Consider the following 19,883-nt stretch of genomic DNA (forward strand, 5'->3'; position numbering starts at 1 on the left):
ATGCTAGATTTTCTTACGCCATAATAATATACCAAGGTATTGAAACCTTATTAAGTGAAGGGTTGTTTGTACCCCTGTAATGTGGGACAAAAGCGAAGTGACCACGTCGCTTAGACACAGAGACAATAGTCGTATTGACTGTATTATAGTATCGAGTTACTAAGAGTATGCTTTGTTTAAACAACAATGGATTAAGAGGGATTTTTATAAAGGGATGATTGGATAATTATTAATACCTTGGGAAAAGGTGGGCTAAGAAAATGATAAAAGTATGAAGAAGACTTGCACAACATGAAGATGAACATTCTTTTTTGTCTTAGGAGTGAAAACAATACTTAAAATAACTATAGTATTGTCTTGAAATATAGTATTGAAATTATCAGCTTTGAAATGCAGGCACCTATGCCGTACGTTATGTTAAGCAACCACAAATAAATTAGAAAGAATAGCGAAGTCAACATTTCAACGAGAATTTACTAAGACTACAATTAGTAAAGCACTGCAATAATAAAATCAAATCAAATTACCACTGTAACTGCATCCATAAAATTTACAATCCCAATCTCAATAAATGTGACTAATCATTAAAGACCCGATAAAACTATAAGCGTATTAGTACAAAATCTATAATCTGATGGTGAACAAACAAGTTGTGCGCAAGTCCACCCCCCACCACTGCGGGAGTGGGGGTGGTCGATACACTCCGGCGCCGACGTGTCTGGCGCCTAGGGTGCGCTGTCTCGATCACACTTGTACGATACAACAATAGTTAAGGTGAAATAGGACGAATTTTGGGTGTGGTTCGATTTTCGAAATTGCTAGAATGTATGCGCAGAATTATGTATGGATCTGCAGATTTTTATATAGCAAAAATCTAGATATTTCTGACAAAATAAACTTCATATTCATACGACAAAACTGTCGTTAGGTTTAATGAATACAATAATGAGAAATCCTATTAAGGTGATAAAATCTCACGAGATTTTGAAACTACTAAAATAATATAGAATTCAATCCCCACATAAAAAACAGGTAAAAAGATGATGAAACGCACACAACATAAAATAACCAACCTACATTTGCAGATAGTAAAATTACAAAACTGCCCAAAAATAACTAGCAAGACGTGCAGATAAAAATATCTGTGGCAGCGCCATGACACTTCCGGTCACCGCAGGAAGTCGTCACGCGATGGACGCGGGAAATCCGATAGTTGCTGTTTTTCTATTAGCGAATTAGGGGATCACTGAGTGACCGAGGGGGTGGCTGTCATTCTAATGTATTTAGATAATGTTGCAGTAAAATCTGTTCTGTTTGTTGGGTAAATTGATTCTGGAGATGTTATGGCTCAATATTGGTTTTGTAGAATCAATATAAGCGAAAAGAGAAGTATGACAAAATGTATGGATGTGAGTGAAGCAAGGGAAGTTTGTAAGGATCGTACCAATTGGCGTTCTTTGGCCTCTGCCTACCCATCTGCTCTGTTACAAATGTATGTAAGACAAGAATATAGTATATTACGTACATAATATAGTTACTATAGTTAGTCGACCGTTATCAAGTACAACTTTAAAGAAAAAATAATGTGGTTCTTCTAAAAATTACATGAACTTATTAATGCAGTAGCCCCTACTAGCCTAAGATTTCTAACAAGAAAGCAAAAATTCTAGGTTATTATTATCGTTCCCACGACTGAGCACGATATGAACGAGGAAAATGAATGAAACACCGACAACATCAAGATAAGGAAGGAAAAATAATAACCATTATTAAGGAAATACTTACACTATTGCGAAATAATTTGTGAAACGATAATATTGCAAAGAATACGCTAAACTTATAAAGACATTAATCCTACAAAGTAAAGTAACCAATTTAAATAAGTACAATATATTACGATGAGAAACCTAACAGAAATGACATGTTATAAACGAAATTAATCACTTTTAAAATTCCTACACTCAACTCAATAAAAAGCTTAACTGTATAACAGGACAAACAAAAGATCTCTCTAAATAATCCGTTTCAAACAAGTCAGCCTAATTACTATTCATCCATCAGGACTAATCAATGGTGTAGAGGCAGGAGGTGGAGCAATCATCTCAGCAGGAGCCGGCGTCCCACCGGGAGACAATATTGATGGTAACGATGCCGTCAGTGAATGAAGAGATAATGTGTTTACACAACATATTGAGGAATCACTCGGTGATGCTAATTTAGATGTAATAGGATCTGTTGAATGCATTGGTAATTAAGTAATTGGTCTAGGTAGGTTCAATATGACTGGAGCATTTATGTTATAGGATATTTTTTAAAAATAAAATCACGGCTTTTTCGCATAGAAGTAGGGAGAGACCAGAGAACGAAAATCATGTTTCATGAAACAAATATATGAAGTAGAGGATTTTGTGAACAAGATAATAAAATTCTTAAACATTACATTTTACGTAATGAAGAAAGACCTAATAAAGATACAATCAATATCAAAGATAAGGAGACTCACAAATTATTCAGTGAATTTGTACAAATTATAAACGAGAATGACATTGCAAAGGAAACTGAGAAAGACATATTATATCAGCCTAGCCTTACGTCCAACTACGCTGGAGTCGACCCAGTCCCACTAGATGCAGCTGAATACCAGTATTTTACATGGAGCGACTGTCTATCGGCCCTCCACAACCCAGTTACTTACAACACGATACCACTCAGTAAGAATGCTTGTCAGAATTTCAAGCTAAGAAAGATATAGCAAAATACAAATTACCTCACAATTTCAAAGATACAGCAATTGGAATAGATTCTAACAAGGCAAATAAATCCGTAAAGGGATATATCTAATTGAAAGCTACACGAACTGATGCAAGGGAACGTTGAATCGAACTAACGAGATGTGATCACAGGGATGCAGGAGAACAGGAGATAATTACTGGACACGATAGATAAGGCACCGATACGTGGTTTATTTGAAATAACTTTTAAATTATAGGGGTAACAGATACGCTCTATTTGAAAATTAGGATATTTGTGCAGGAAAATTCCCTTTAAAGAACTAATATGACTAAATAAAGAAGGAATTTGAAATATAGTATTCGGACTGAAAAATGTATAGGACTTCCAACAAATTTTTAGATTTACCACGTTAGAACCGCTGCAAATAAAAAACCTGTTGGAATAAATAAAGTACGGACCATAATCTAACACAAAAATAAAACAGAATACAAAAAGAGAAATGGTTTAAGCAAAAAGTTTCTCTTAAGAGTATACCCAATGTTAACGAACAATTTTGCTACGAAAAGACATTAAAAAAGATATAAAATCCCTAGAACAAATAGCAGAAAGAGCAATGACGAATGAAATCAACGAGCAGGAGTCTAACAAGAATTCCTATAAGATGGAAAGACCAATAAACATAGAGACGAACAGAGAAACTAACAAGAATCAAATACAACAACCAACGAAGTAGTAGCAACAATATCAATAAAACACATATGAACATTGAACAGTGGACGAAAACGCTGAAATTAAATACAAAAGGCAAACAATAGTTTTTGACGAAACAACGGCCAGCGGCGAGTTTCAACCACCTGAAAACGAAAAGTTTGAACACGTGGCCGGTACAAGTGGCACTTACCTCGGTCGGGAGCGGCGTGCCATCGCTTCGTCTCGTTCCCACTTTAAATAAATACTTTACCCTCTCGCTCTCTCACACCCTGCTCGATTTCGTATTGTTAATCTTGGATTTAGAAGACTTCAAACAATAGGAGACTTGGGAGAATTGATTTGGATTCGGAAGCTTTAGTTAGACTTGAATGGAGATTGAAGTTAAAGTGAGGGCTAAGTGTGAGGCCTTGCGGTGCACCCAGCACTTGTGATGTTCGGTGCAGGAGTGCAGAGTCGTGCAGGCTCTGGTCGCCGGGGGTGAGAGAGCGGGACCACCGCCTCCGCGGACGGTCCACGGAGGAATGTTCCGCGACCCCGGCAGCGCGCCAGGATCTCGCGCCTACCACTATCAACCTTCTCCGAAGCTCATGAGGGGTTGATCCGCGCACGCGCGCTGCAGATCTTGCGTCCCTCACGCACCCACGCACGCCACACTTGGGGGAACGAACTTTAGGGATGATTTTCGGAGGGTGAAGAGACGATGAAAGATGGAAATGCATCTCGGACTCCGTTCGGATTTCCGGAGCTCGTGATTTTGTTTATTGATTCGTATCTACGGAGACTTCTATGGGACGCTTTCTGGGGAGTTATTAATCCCCTTATCATGTCACTGAGAGATTTACCGCTCGCCGATGTGATAATATAACTTTTTACTGACCATTAATATTTCCCTCGATGAAGTATGTTTGTGAAACTCAATCGTTACTATTAGAATGATGAAGGGGCTTTTAACAATGCACCTGTGGCCACTTTGGACGACAAAAGGTTGTTGATTGACGGGAAATTTGAAAAAACAGACTGTGCCATGTTAAAATCACCCTTATCACTAACAAATAGACTCTAAATAAGATTGAGTTGGTAGATGGAGGTCTAACCCCAAACGGCATTGTCGTAGAGAACAATTATGAATATTTACGCAGCGGAGTGCAGTGTGCGCTGGGACAGAAGTAATGGGCGTCGACGTGAAGGGTTGCGGGTTCGATGCTCACTTGGCTGTTGACGTAACAAATTGAGATGGCGATTTTGATGTGATTGTAGATACTGTTCGTGATGTTGACGTGGAAGATAATTGTGATGACAACAGCTGCAATAACTAAGTGGTAAAAAATCTAAACAGATATATTTAATATGAAAGTTTTGAGATTATCAATTGTGGGATATCGCCATTGGTATATCTTGGCTACACAATAAAAGTTGGGTGAAAATACTTCACTTTAGAAAACTGAGCAATTTTTTATGAATTTTACAGGCTACGATCGACTTGTACAGTTTAACACTTAAGTACAGAATGTTCCCTTGCAGTTACCATAGCAACCGATCGTGGGGTAGCCCAACGAACGCGGTTTCAAGACATAAAGCTTTAAAACGCGACCGATAGATGGCAACATTGTCATACTTTATATTTAAACATATAAAATAATAAATTGTATTTACTTCTTGTTATTATTGATAATACATATTATATTGTAGTTGATTTTAATAGAAACAAAAAAAATACTCTTTTCAAAAATTGCAGGTATCCAAGAGTTGCACTTGACAACCGATAGATGGCATTAGTCTCGCGCTACATTGCTTTGCAACCATTATCGACTTTATGTCAAAGTTATTTCTATCTAAAATTGAATTGCATATAACAGTAATTAAAATTCTGTTTTTACATCCTAACTATATCAACTCTAACTCAAGTACTAAATACAACAAAGTTGTACAAACGCTTTAGCAAATTCGAGCGTGCCTTGCGCGACACCTAACACAAATATGATGAGTGTATCGTGCAATTAATAACCCATTCGCTGTACAAACAGGTTGTCATCGGTTGAGTGGTAAATGACAGATGGATGGGTTGCCGCGGTTAAGTGTATGGGGAATTGATACAAAGATGATTTTGGTAATATTGTCTTTTGATTATTACAGCTATATTTGAGGTTGCTTCTTGAATCTACCTAATAATCGAATTTGTCAAGAAAATATATGTATTTATTTCCCAATAATTTTTATCGACTTCATAACTTTCAAGTTTAAGCTTTCCCGTTGCATGACCATCTTACGTAGTACTACTAATATCATAAATGGTTTCTGGTAATACAAGCATGTTTATTACTCTTTCATGTAAAAACTGCTAAATGGATTTAGATGGGGTCACATCATATCTTTATAACATACCTGTTTTAACACATAGGATACTTGTAACTTCTAAAATTCTTTTCTCGCGTACTTAATGGCGCGCAAAACCAATTATCTCTTAATTATTGCACCGGGATAAACCTGTAGATAACCTGCATTTTAACAAACATACAAACAAAACTTTAACCATTTTTATGCTCCGTAAAGTTAGTTTTAAAGTAGTAGAATTAGGATCCTGAGACTGAGAAATGTCAAGCTTCGATTTAATTTGAGTTAAGCATAATATTTTCGTTTTATCACTAAATTTAATCCCTCTCAACTAAAAAAACTACACATTTCCCTAACTTTACTCAACCACCCCAAAAAGCTTTCGGAAAAACATGCATCACAATGTTTTGTATAATATCTGCCCCCTTACGTCGATAGATATATATCGATAGTATCGCATCAATCTAGCCAGATGTCCCGCTGTGATGCAAGCGACCACATTTGTGTAACCTAGGGCTGCCATCTCTAAAATTTGGAAAACCGGACAAGACGCGTGAAAACCCCGGATTTTACAGTCCGAAAGCCGGACATGTCAACAAGAAGAGCAACCGCGACGGGAGGAGTGATGAATATACTGGGTTCGTCGGTTGATCGTGGTGTGCAATTTTTTTTTATTTTTTTTTATTTTTAAACCCGGTCTACAAATGAAACCTTCCCCGGTCGCTCCCCGGATGCCCTCTAAACTAGGACAAATCCGGGGAAACCCGGACGGATGGCAACCCTAGTGTAACCGAGGGTCTGTCTTACGCATGGACATATTTCTAAGAGACGTGTCAAAAGCCTCTCGTTTTTTCTGATTTTAAGAAAATTTTGTGAAAAGAAAAGAAAGGAACTGGGGAATATTAGCTTGGTCATTTTGGGACTGGAATATTCATAATTTAGAATATAACAAAAAAAACATTTACCCTCTTATTCATCAAAAATTCAAAATATATGAAGTTATGAAAGGCTTATAAAGAGTTTTGGTTCTTTCACTCCTTAGCGAAATGAAAAAGAGAAAACATATTACAGTAGTTTTTAAACTTAAATAGGTATACAGTGTGTTTATGAATAAAAGGGTTAGTATTATACCATATATCGGGCTAAAGCAGTGAAGTTTGTCAGAAATACCTAGCTAGAACTTGGATGATTGGCGTTAACAGTAGGCTATGAAAAGGTGTTATTAAAAAACTTCAATAGTATCTGAAAAGAAATCCAATAACACGTTGTCTTAGTCATGAGTCGAATCGTTTGGACCACAAAAACGCGCCAGGAATGTCATCGTTTGGACCACAAAGATGATCATCATCAGCCTAGTCTTTCCTCCAACTATGTTAGGGTCGGCTTCCAGTCTTACCTGATGCAATTTATACCAGTTTTTACATAGATAGATACTCACCAATAAATATGCTTGTATCGTAGTTTCGTTTCTCGTTCGTTAGCTAATATAATAAATAGGCACTGTTTCGTTTTGAAGGCACTCGTTCTGTGTGTTGTTTTGTTTATTCACATTGCAGTCTTTTTACCTGGGGATAAAAGAGAGAAAATTTAAGATATTTTTAAAAAAAATAAGAGTATTGTACGAGGGTTGATCCAAAAGTAATGATAACGGAGGTGATACACGATGATTACAGTGAAAAAAATGATTTTATTTTTTACATAGTTTCATTACAAGTTAATAAAACCAATTGATCTCTTTTTTAATCCCAATTTTCCCATAGAAATACCTTATCTTGCAAAACTCTACCAAAATGCCCTAAAATCACTAGTCACTTCGCGATTGTCACCAAATTTTTTGCCTATGAAGTGTTTTTAAAAAAATTGCAATTGATAAGATTACCTAAGAGATGGATCTAGCAAATAGGATGGGTGATCGAGCAATCCGAAAGCCGTTTCTTGAATGGCAGCCACCACAACTGCGACCTTGTGAGCCAGAGCTGGTCTTGGTGAAACAGCATTCCAGCTCACACTTTCCTGTGGTTTTTTTTCATGATAGCTTCCTGTAATCTTCGTATTTGGTATTTTTAATAAAAGCCTATTATAATAGCTCTCTTTTTCAATTATTTTACTGAAGTGATTCTTTCAGTGTTTTGAAAAAAACACGCAGGAATCAAACATCGACCTTGAAACCTTGAATTTCTCCTTTGTTGGTGAGAAGGCTCTTTTCCAAGTCATGGATAGTTGTTTGGTTTTGGGATCCAAATGGTGGGTTTTTGACTAGTTTATTGTCAAATAACGTGACAAAAAAAGTCCTTGATCCGTTTGAAACTTTCCAAGATTCACCCTCGAAATGTCGACACGTTTTCGCTTTCCTTCGCCTTTTAACATTTTCGGTTCCTGAGGCGCGGAACCGTTTTTCATGAAGAACTTGTTAGAGAAGATCCTTAAAATACTACCATATAAGATGCCTATAATCTTAGCTACATATTTGATGGTAATTCTTTGATCTGCTAACACAATATCTCCAACTTTTTTGACATTATCTTCAGTAAGGGCGGTGGAAGGCGTTTTTTTGCGATGTTCATCTTCAATTGAAGTTCTTCTAATCTAGAACTCTTTTCTGCAACGTGTAAATATGGGTAAAAGAAAAACAAAGTCCCCCGATGACAGCAACAAGTCGCAATGTACTCCTTTAGTGGATTTTTTTTTCAGTCGAGGGCATTGACTGATTGCTCTAATGACGTTTTTTTACATTTTGATCTTTTCTCTGCGACAGCTCCTATTCAAGTGAATGTATTTACCAAATTACTTGGACTATTAATATGATTTTTTTACCCCGAGGTAGTGGATCTATAAGAAAGCCAAAAAAATGGTTTTTGTATATTTGCGACGACTACAAGTAGTCGATTATCATTACTTTTGGATCGACCCTCGTAGATAATGAGCAACATCACCGACCGATAAACACGAATCGCTAATGTGTAAGTACTAGGGTCTGCATGGAGTGACCTCTGAAATTATCAAACTCCTTTTTTTTGCTACCGAAAAGATAGGTAATCGCAACCTTAACATAATTGTTTTTGTTCTGCTCAAATAGTCGATATGGCTAGGACTTTCTTCCACGCGGTCTATCACCACGCCCAAAAAGCATTACCAGATTAACAATTGAATAACAAATCATAAGTGACAAGGCCCTCTAAAACCAAAACTGAAGAAAATTTCCTTTACATAAAAGACCCTTCAAAACTACCCTTCTCTCCATAAACAATGTAACACAAAACAGGCTCGCATCTTCCAGAATACATACATAAGTACATAATGTCTGAAATCTGCGGGCCACGTCCCCGGGACCAGCTCCCAGCCTGGTTATGTAAGGCGGCTCCAGGTTGGCGGCAGACGCCCGCCAGACGGCGCCGGCCCGACTGGCGCCGAGACGAGGACGACAATACACTATACACGCCATCCCTCTCCCACACAGACTATTGGCGCCCGACGTGGGACCAACAACTTCTTAGGGTAAAACTGTTTTTATTGCCATTACACTTTGATTTGTTTAAATTTATTGCACTGTTTTGTTGAGAGAAGAAAATTTTGGGAGATTGCGATGTATTTTTTCTTCTTTTTTTGTTTAATTTATTTTTGAGGGTAGTTGCGGATTTTCGGTGGGATGCAATGGTTTGACATGATAAATGTTTGTTAAGATAGTAGGGTGGTATGCAGTTAAATGTACGGAGAAGAATTATTATTTCAAAATAGTTTGGTGAAAAATTTGTTGTTGCTAAGTGCGTTAAAAGAAAATTGTTTATCACTCAAATCTGTCCCGCCAACAGTGTAGTTTCAAATTGGGCTAGATTTCAGCCCATCACGATGGATAATCTCTAGGTAAAGATTTAGGATTCCTTCGAGAAATGTTTAAAAAACTTTCAGGCATGCAATTTCTCCCCTGTATTTCTACACCCATATTGAGATGTAACCTTCTTGCATCGATTCCGATGCATTCCTTAAAGGAATCTTTTAATTAAATAACTTTCAGTCATACATTTTTGTTTCTAACAATTTATTTCTACACCCATCTGCACAGATCTGACGTAAGTGTCTACTTATAATCGTGTTCATATTACACATGTACCTCTTAGATTCACCTGTCAATACATTCAGGTCAGGTGTACAACACGTGCAGTGACACGGCGCCAGCGAGCACAATCAACGAGGGACTCTGACGTCTGACGTCTGACGCGGAGGCACTCACCTTGCGTGTCACCACTCTCACACCATTGTGACAAATAGGTCATATTCTATCACTTAGTGACTAGTGTTATGTTACAACACTTCATTGAAATACTGTAATTATAAGGTAATAGGATTTCTCTTGATAATATTTTTTATAACTTCGAAGAAAGCACTTTAAGACATTACTGGCAGAGAAATACTCAAAACATCAACTTTCTTAGTTGTCAAATAAAAATAACCACTGGACAATAATATCTTTGCCCTATAACTTATAATCTGCAGTCGTACAAACTACATCTTTGGACTTAGATGAAAAAAGCAGTAAGTTAAAAAAAATGTAATCAGAAGACAAATTATCGTAATCATTAAATATACTAGCATATCGGAAAAGAGAGTCTTATGAGAAAAGCTGGTGGCAACAGAGGTACACTTTTGAGTTGTGAAAATATATCAAATCTTGAGCGTCAACGTCCACTATTCAACCGTAAGAAAATAATAAAGATTTTCTACCAATTAATTAGCAAAAAACTGCAAAAAATACCACAGTTATATAAAGCAGGGCTACCCCGGGATGCCGGGGGCACGTGGCCGTAGCTAACGCGAGCGGCGCCAGTCTGTCGCCGGTGCGGCCCGGTTTCACTCGCGACCTATATCGGCCACGTCGCAGGAACTTAGCTGTCAGGTGGGTACTTCCGTGTATACAGCCTGAAGTGTGGGATTTAAAACGTTTATAATAGAAGTAGGAATACTAAATGCTGAAGTAAGACAAGGGTTTAAAAAACATACGACAAAAATCTATTTGTTTCTAATTAGTTTAAGTTCTCTTCTATCAAAATTTATACCATATTTGCCAATAGTCGAGACCAAATTTTAACATACTCCTATATTGGCCATTATAAAACAGTCCTGCACAGTTGGCTTATTTCAACGAAACTGCCCGCCGTAGGCAAACATCGGCCAGGAGGACAATATGAAATGAAAACATCAAAATTTTTAGAGGTTTTGCTTACGCTATTTTCAGTCTCATATTAAGTAAGACATTTTAATATGAGTATTTTAAGCCTTAAACTTTACACAACTATCAGGAAACAAAGCATTCTAGTTCATAGGCGTAGGATCAAATGTCCCTAAAAGTAAATTTACTGCAGCTTTTAAGCACTATAATCAAATTAAATTATTTACTAAAAATTCAATCAACTTTCAACGACGTAACCGCAAAACACCTACATATCAAACAAAAAAGACCGGAAATAAATAATCCGCTAAATAACCACAAAACACACAAACTATGTACATGTGTGTTTAGCACACGCTGGCAACAGCACGTGCGATGTGTCGCGTGTGTAATGTAGGGCTGCCAGGTCTTTATGGTGACTGTTGAAGGAACACCGTCAGGTTTTTAGTCGGTGCTTAACCGGCGGGAGAGCCCGACAGACCCCCGCTTCCTCCCTGGAGCGGGACATGACTAAATGCAATTGCCTGGCACAAAAAATCAAATCATTTAGGCCAAATATTTACACTTATGATAGTCGTAACAATTACTGAATCCCTAAGCTAAACTAAGCTGTAACCCTAGCTCGAAACGGGAGTAGAGCCTTATGAGAAGAGTAAGTAAGAAACTCACGGCCACAAAAAAGGCGTTGCCAGATCTAGGCTGATCAGTTCCTGGACATTTCAGAGACGAACGGAATCAGAATTTTGATCTCCAGTCCAAGAATATACTAAGCAGGAATTACATAGAACTATAGGTTGATGAAGAAAAACACTTTTATAATTTGACTTTTGCTGTAATATCATAACTTTTTGAAAACCCTCGTATTCTTCAGCATATTAAAATAACTGGATACATGACAACACGCGAAATTCCGGGATAATATACAAAAACCCGGTCACCTGGCAACCCTAGTGTCGTGTGCTGCGCGGGCGCACGGCACGCGCTAACAATCACTCACTGTTCAGTGTTGACACGTGCCATTCACAGATGGCGTTAGTTGACTATTGTTGAGTAATTGTTATCACAACATGTTTATCAATTTGTAGTTTACTGACCCGTTGTCTTATGCGATGCGATGCAATGTGACATTGTTTTCAATACATTTATACATACACCAAACGATCATTGGGTTAAGCAACCGTTGGCGCGGTCATTCTATAGATGGGTGACCACATAGTGGTAATTGAAGTGAGCGTCTCTGTGTTTCGGAGGGTACGTAAAAAGTCGGTCCCGTTTGTTGTATACTAAGATAACAATCGTCAAGCCACTTCAAAGGCCTTTGGAGCGGTTTGAACAATTTTGACATTAGGTTGACCACTAACCATACGACAGAACAGCCTGGTTGTTAATTTATCTACATAAGTATGTATTTGGAAGTATATAAGTATGTTTATCAGTAATTTGGTGACAGTACAAGCTATGCTTAGTTCGAAATCGTCGACCGTGTGTGAGTTGTCCAATGATATTTATTTATATTTATTTACAACCATAATAACTGACTTTCCCTACAAACCTCAATAACACTATAAAATAACATCGAGTAATTATGCGAACAAGATTACCCCACCCGGCACTCGAGCCCACGGCCCTTGTACAACTTTCTCTATAGCGTTACGTAGGCAGGACGCCTACAGTCTACGGTACTGACCAGCTATGGGTATTGTCATGGTGTGGGACGATGGCATTTACGATTTGACTGACTTAGTTGAATGGGAATTTAATTAGGACCTGTTTAAGATTTACTAGAGGAGTCGAGAAACGATGTTTGATCTTAAATAGGAGTCCAAAAGTAGCGCTATAGCTCTTTCCAAAAGCTTAAAGAATCATCATCATATTTCAGGCAATTTTTTTGTTAACTTTACTACTATTTACACTAAAATTTAATATTATACGTGAATCACTGTGTATAGATGTGAAAACGTATTTGAATTTTTCGTCAACAGAAAAAAGTGGCAGCTTTTCGAAATCGAATGTAACCATTTCTTAAATGCATATACAGGATAATCAGCTAATTAAAAGTTCCTGTTGAACGGAGAGAGACTCGACGTAGCGTTTTCTTTTGTAATAAGTAGTGGAATGATCATCGCAGACGTGAGAGACCTAAGCCAATATGGCCCGATGACCTGAACGCATTTGAAAGAAACTGGTCAGATCTTGCCACCGAAAGAGTGATTTGGAAGGAAAGGACCTTTACCCAGCATATTCAATCAGACTAAGGAAAAAAAATACTATTACAAAACGCAAACAAACAGGCAGACAGACAAACAGACGATCAAACGTCGTATTACTCAAACAGTAACACATTAAGGAACCATCAAAACGTTCCCGTTACCGTGTTATATTTTGAGCTGTAAACAGTGAGTGCTGCTGCAAGTGGGTCAGGGGGGCAGTTAGCGTTACAGTGTTGAGACATCCTCGTGTAACAGTGGCGTGAGTTTCAGATGATAAAGTCCTTTTATTTGTTGTAGACTTGTTATTAAGATAATATCGTAATTAGACTGGTAGGTAAAGTAGGTAAGGCCACGCCGATACCACTGCGTCGGGAGGACGTGGATTCTATTCCCGGAACAATTATTTGCGCGATCCACAAATGATTGTTTCGGGTCTGGTTATACTTTGTGTCTGTTGTTTATATGTTTGTAATAGTCTCCGCGAGAGAAGAGCAATTCTTAGTGCGGGAGTTTAAAAAATAATAGAAAAGAAATAAAATAGTTTGTTTCTTTTTTAGTTACACGCGAGTAATAATCAGCGAATACATAAAACAAAAAAGAATAACTAGCTATATGATAATATTGCCGTATTTTACGTCACCTTCGCAACACCTACGGTGGTACACATTCGCACATAATGTCCATATAAGCGTATAAGTGTGCGACAGATAAAGCCGGTGCTCGGACGTGTCGCAAGATGTAATCTCTTGTGCAACTGTGCAGTACTTGTTATACGATGACGTTATATGAGGTTTAAAACGTGACAAAATAAGTGTAATCTATACTAATATTATAAAGCTGAAGAGTTTGTTTGTTTGATTGTTTGTTTGTTTGTTTGTTTGAACGCGCTAATCTCAGGAACTACTGGTCCGATTTGAAAAATTCTTTCAGTGTTAGATAGTCCATTTATCGAGGAAGGTTATAGGCTATATATCATCACGCTACTACCAATAGGAGCAGAGTACGGGTGAAAAATGTTACAAAAACGGGGAAAATTTTGACCCATTCTCTTAGGTGACGCAAGCGAAGTGCGCGGGTCGGCTAGTTTAATATAGATATTGATGTTTTAAATAAGTAGTTGAATTAGTGTTTAACGGGTTCAATAACCAGCCAAGACAGTCATACTTTTTGATTTTATTTTTCCATCAGTTCTTTATGGTGCACCGAAGTTTCGAAATGGTTATGAAACGTTTATGAGAGCATAAGGACTTTTAAAAATAGGCAAGAAGTACAATTTAAATAAAATAAAAATCAGAATCGTTCATTTGCTAAACAAAGGTATTTATACCTAATATAACATCTTACAAGTAATGTAAAGCAAAAGAAATTTAAACATTACTAGCTGACCCGGCAAACGTTGTTTTGCCATAAAAATTAAAAAAAAAAAAAGTATCACTAAGGGGCATAAAAAATAGATGTTGGCCGATTCTCAGTCCTACTCAATATGCTCACAAAATTTCATGAATCGGTCAAGCCGTTTCGGAGGAGTATGGTAACGAAAACTGTGACGCGAGAATTTTATATATTAGTTGTTCTTTGTAACATTTAGCTTAACAAAAATAATACGCCATAATGTTATTAATAAAATGACCATGAATTAATATAGAACCACAAATACCCATGATCTGTGCATGACGCTATGACTTCACATGACGATGACTGAATGACGCTGAGTCAGTGCTTCGAGGAAAATCTGTAGCACATGGTCCATTCACATAAATAATATTATTGTTGTTTCATTCATAAATCATTGTATTAAATTAATTGATGACACATTTAGATCGAATTATTCCATGAAAATACATGTATTTATTTATGTAGATATAGCTTTAGCCCGCGATTTTGTCTGACGGGGAAGCTTTCCCCAAGTAAAACTTTGTGTTTATACGACGTGGCAAATTCCCTAAAAATGCGTTGAAAAGCGTACTTATGAGTGAAAATTTCGTCTTTCAGAGCAGTGATGAAAAAGTAATGTAAGCATTAGCCACCCACGCATGTGGTCGAAGGTTCGAAACTGCGGCTAAAAACCAGACTTTTTGCAGTTATTGAATTAATTATGTATGTTGTACATAATAGTAAAAGAAAACATCATGTTGAAAATTTACATGTCTGAGATGGAAAAAACAATTATTCAATGAATGCTTAAAGCTTAAGAGAACTTAAGAGCAAACCCTTTTCTAATACTGGGAAGAACCCCTTGCCCAGCAGTGGGACAGTAATTTATTTATTTATTTCTACTCAAGCTCAGAAGAGAATTTAGGACCAGAACGAGTAATGTCTTCAAGGAAAACATCTTCAATTAACGGTATTTCGCGGCATTAGTAATACCGGTTTATTTTCAAACGATGTCCAAGAAGAATTTATAGGTCAAAGTGGTTTCACTCGAAATAGTAATAGGTATACATAATATTTGTTATATTATATGAAAAACAACATTCTTTTAATAAACACGTGTGAGGCGGGCGCCATTGAAGCAGTTCAAGGAATTTTTTAAATCAAAATTCCATTTTTTTTAAGGTTTTGATAGCTGAAGTAGATCCAGATAGGAGAAGGGGGTGTTTCGAAGACACTCAAGGTATATTTAATTTGGTCAGTGTCATAATACCACTTAATACCATTTAGTCTTTGAAGCAGTTAATAAGTAAAAGATGATTAACTAACTATACAATTACTTGCAGTTATGTTCCTGATCAAATAGAAAGTTGGTCCGTGGCGCAGTGGTTAAGCTTGCCACGCCGTAACCATTGCATCGGGAGGTCGTGGGTTCAATTCCCGCTCGGAACAAGTATTTGTGCGATACACAAATAATTGTTCTGGGTCTGGTTGTACATTGTGTCCGTTGTTTGTATGTTTGTAAAAGTCCTCGCGACACAAGAGTAACTCTTAGTGCGGGAGTTGTCTTTTAAAATAAAAAAATGAGTGTATTGTGGTCATAGTTTGTCACTACAAACTAACTCCTGCGATAGCTAATTCAATTTAAACTTGCAATTTATTTCATCTTACGACATGATCAATGTCCTAATTTGCCAAATTTGCAGTAATTCTTTTCCTCGATTCGCGTCTCGTCATACAAATATGACGATTCGTCCTTATCCAAGAGTTAGCAGGTCAAGGTGTCGTACTAACTGACCTGAGTAACCGCATTGAGCTCTGCGGTCCATGACATCATGGCTTCATGGGAGATTCATTAATAACTAGAATTGTAAACAAACAAATGTAATATTTGTTATTATTTATAGTCTTTTTTTATGAAAAGTCGGTTAAGTCATGTACATGACTAATTTTGTACCCACTTTGTTACTTTTCCAATGTACGGATCTCCTCTCAGAATAAATTGACTTCATTCTAGTCTAGTTTCCCAACCTGGCCTGGCTGGCTCCTCGAACTATTAAATAAAGGTTTTCCTTACGATGTTATTCATCACAGATAAAGCCAGCAGTAGTCTAGACTAATATTATAAAGCTGAAGAGTTTGTTTGTTTGTTTGAACGCGCTTATCTCAGGAACTACTGGTTCGAGTTGAAAAAATATGTTTGTGTTGACGATTTATCGAGGAAGTTTTTAGGCAATATAACATCACGCTACGACCAATAGGAGCAGAGTAGCAGTTAAAAAATGACACACACATGACTTGGAACAAAAGCTTAACTTTTGATCTCTTGAATGGGAGAGAAGTAAGATACTAATTGGTTGCAACAGCCAATAAATATGATGAAAAGAACTGTTAGAAGTTTATTTTAGAAGTTTATTTTATTACACTCGTAACGAAATTTGGAAAAATCAGAACAAATAAATAATTTGATTTAAATAGAAAAGAGGATTTTTCTGTAACAAGCTCAAAGCATGTTAAACGATAATTCATAATTTCCAAGTCATTATCAGCAATAGGAAGCGTATAATCAGCGCGGTCCAGCGTCCAGCCGTGACTCAGAGCAATCATCATTACTGCTCTACTTAATGATTTGACTACAATGCTACAGTTTCTTGCTAAACGGGCCTCCGTTCTCAGAAATAAGACTCATTAAGCCTGTAACTGTTGTAGGGTAGTCAGACAACTTGTTGTAGATATCAAAACCCTTTCAGATTTTCGATTAGCTCTCACTTTATCAGATAGATCTTTGATTTAATTAGTATTTAATGTGTTTTTCCAAGTTCTGAATATACTACTCTATGCTACATAATAATATCACGCCTTCTTTCCATAGACGTAGGCAGAGACGTAAGAACGCCACTTTGTACGAATAAACTTCCCTTGTCGCATTCACATTCATCTGGTCATCTTGTGTGCTAGATTTTATTAAAATCCGGTACATACTAGTAATTTTAAAAAGAAAGACATCTTTCGACTCAGCATTTTCGTTCTTTTAATGTGTTTAATTCAACGTAAATATTTCTTAAACAAACTACGTAAAGGAAAACCGTCTCATTCATGTTGCTAACCTTATTATATACCTACAGACCCTTAAATACATTAAACTATACTCTACAACAATAAAAATAAGGTTAGAATTACCACGTTTGGTGTACATAATAGTTATTTACATACGATAATACGGACACAAGTGACAACTGTATATGGTGTGAGGACAGAGGGCGTCCTTGTGCGACTACAAACTAGTATTGTAATCACACTGATCATTATCTTAGAAATAAAAGCAATACTAACTAGTTCTGCAATGTGGGTATTCCCCAAAAATGTCTAAGAATGTTGCTAGCTCGAAATAATTGTGAAAAAAATATGTTTTGGGTAAATAATCTGCCATTTTGCCATATTAATCGATACTATCTTACTGTTGGGCTTAGGTCACCTCAAAACGCCACCGGCCTTTGGCCATCCACCATGACATAACTGGATTGTAAAAGTACGCGATAAATAACTTTGTATGTCTCTTGTTTAAATTTTCTTGCTTGCTACCATATGCAGACAGTTACATGACGGTTATATACTTGACAATCAGACACAAAAATAATTAGGTAACTTTTACTTCGAGTGAACCCGATAAACTATAATTGTAATATCAATCAAATCTTTTGAAGATAAATAAATCATAGCACAAAGCCCATTGTTGTGACAAACCATTTCTTTTGATCGTTCAAAGACAAACATTAGAAATACGTTCAGCTGGACGTGTGACAAGCGAACACACGAACATAGGTCGGAACACGAATATTTAGTAAACAGACTGAGATACCGTGATATATGTGATGTGGTCTATACTGACGGTAGCTGACTCATCGCCACACACATAGCGAGGGGGAAGGAGCACAATATGGACTACAATGTGCAGAAAATACTGCCTAAAATACTTAATATTAAAGACTTTTCGTTCAATTTCTATAGGGGGTAGATTTCTATTTTATATTTTTAGGAATTATTTGGAATCTTTTTAAAAAAGTGTCGAGGGCTTGCTATCTCTCTCTTCATTTAAACCAATTGTTTGTAGGGAGAGCAGCTATGTTGCGGACATTCTATAACAACTATAGCTGGATCGCCATGACTGGGTGTTCACTTAGGACTTGAGCTGAGCGTCTCCGTTCTTACAGCAGCATATTAATAAGAATAGCAGCCTTTTAGAAAATTCAAAGGCCTTCGAGCTCTAATAATTTTGGCACTAAATTGACCTGTACTTAAGGCAAAAAAACCAGTACCTGGTATTAAAGGTCTCTTTATCAACGCCTTTAACAACATCAAGAACTATCTCTACATAATCCCATCAATCAATACATATTATATAAGGCTTATACAAAAAGTGCCTACTATACCGCAGACCCGGCGTCACTTAACTAGATGAGTTCAGTTGGCTGCTAGCCAGCCGAATATCACAGAGTTTGCTATAATTCCTATCCACCGGAATGTGGATTATATACAATACATATATACATGGGAAACCCCTACAGAAATATATGTATCAACAATATTTGTCACTGGGTAGTCCAAACTGTAATCGTGAGTATAGGAGTTCATTAATTTGGTTTTTTGCCAGGTCTTCTGATTGAGTCTATATTTGTACTGGAGGGAAATTCCCTATCAGCACCTCTTTTTCTTGTCCCTATCATGAAGGCAGAACCTGTTTTCTCTCAAAAACATTTTGGTGATGTTTATGAATTGTAAAAAGATTAGTAGTACTCGTAAACCGGCGGTGTTGTATGGCAAGATGTATGGATGTGAATGAGGCAAGAGAAGTTTGTAAGGATCGTACCAAGTGGCAAAGTGGTCTTTGATTTCTGCCTACGCTTATGAGAAAAGGCGTAATATTATGTATGTATGTTTATACAAAAGGCCGCCTGTCTGACTTCAATCTTCTTTAGGAAGTCCCATAACCTGTGTTTGGGATGTCCTATAAGTCATTTTCGGCTCCAGACGCTTATTCAATGAAATTTAAATCATTGTCAATTTTGCAATCACTCTCATTAGATCAGGGACACTCTCTTAGTAACGCTCTCGTTATAAAAAGGTTACGAACCATTGATTCAGAAATAAATTTAACTGAAAACTAAAGATTCTGGACCTAAAGTGATATTCGCGCTGCTTCGGAAACTATTGTAATGAACCAATTTTTCTTTTTAGTTGTGTCATCACCTTTTCAGCTCTCGAGACAAACAAGTGATGAGAGAACTTTCAATTTTATTTCGCCGTGATATTAATAGCTATGATAAAAGTAATACATCTGCTTTTATTTTCATTGGCCACTGTTT

General features: G+C 37.0%; 1 protein-coding gene across 8 annotated transcripts in view; it reads right to left on the bottom strand.

The window, feature by feature from the left end:
- The window catches only part of rhea (Talin_middle and talin-RS domain-containing protein rhea), a 116,902-nt gene that overhangs the window by 84,729 nt on the left and 12,290 nt on the right, over positions 1-19,883 (bottom strand). For all 8 annotated transcript variants that reach the window (XM_076132017.1, XM_076132022.1, XM_076132015.1 and 5 more), the window contains exon 2: positions 7,214-7,340. The gene's annotated coding sequence lies outside the window, so the exon portion shown is untranslated. The remainder of the gene's footprint in view (positions 1-7,213; positions 7,341-19,883) is intronic.

Source organism: Anticarsia gemmatalis, chromosome 27, assembly GCF_050436995.1.
Source record: "Anticarsia gemmatalis isolate Benzon Research Colony breed Stoneville strain chromosome 27, ilAntGemm2 primary, whole genome shotgun sequence".
In the NCBI taxonomy this organism is placed as follows: Eukaryota; Metazoa; Arthropoda; class Insecta; order Lepidoptera; family Erebidae; genus Anticarsia; species Anticarsia gemmatalis.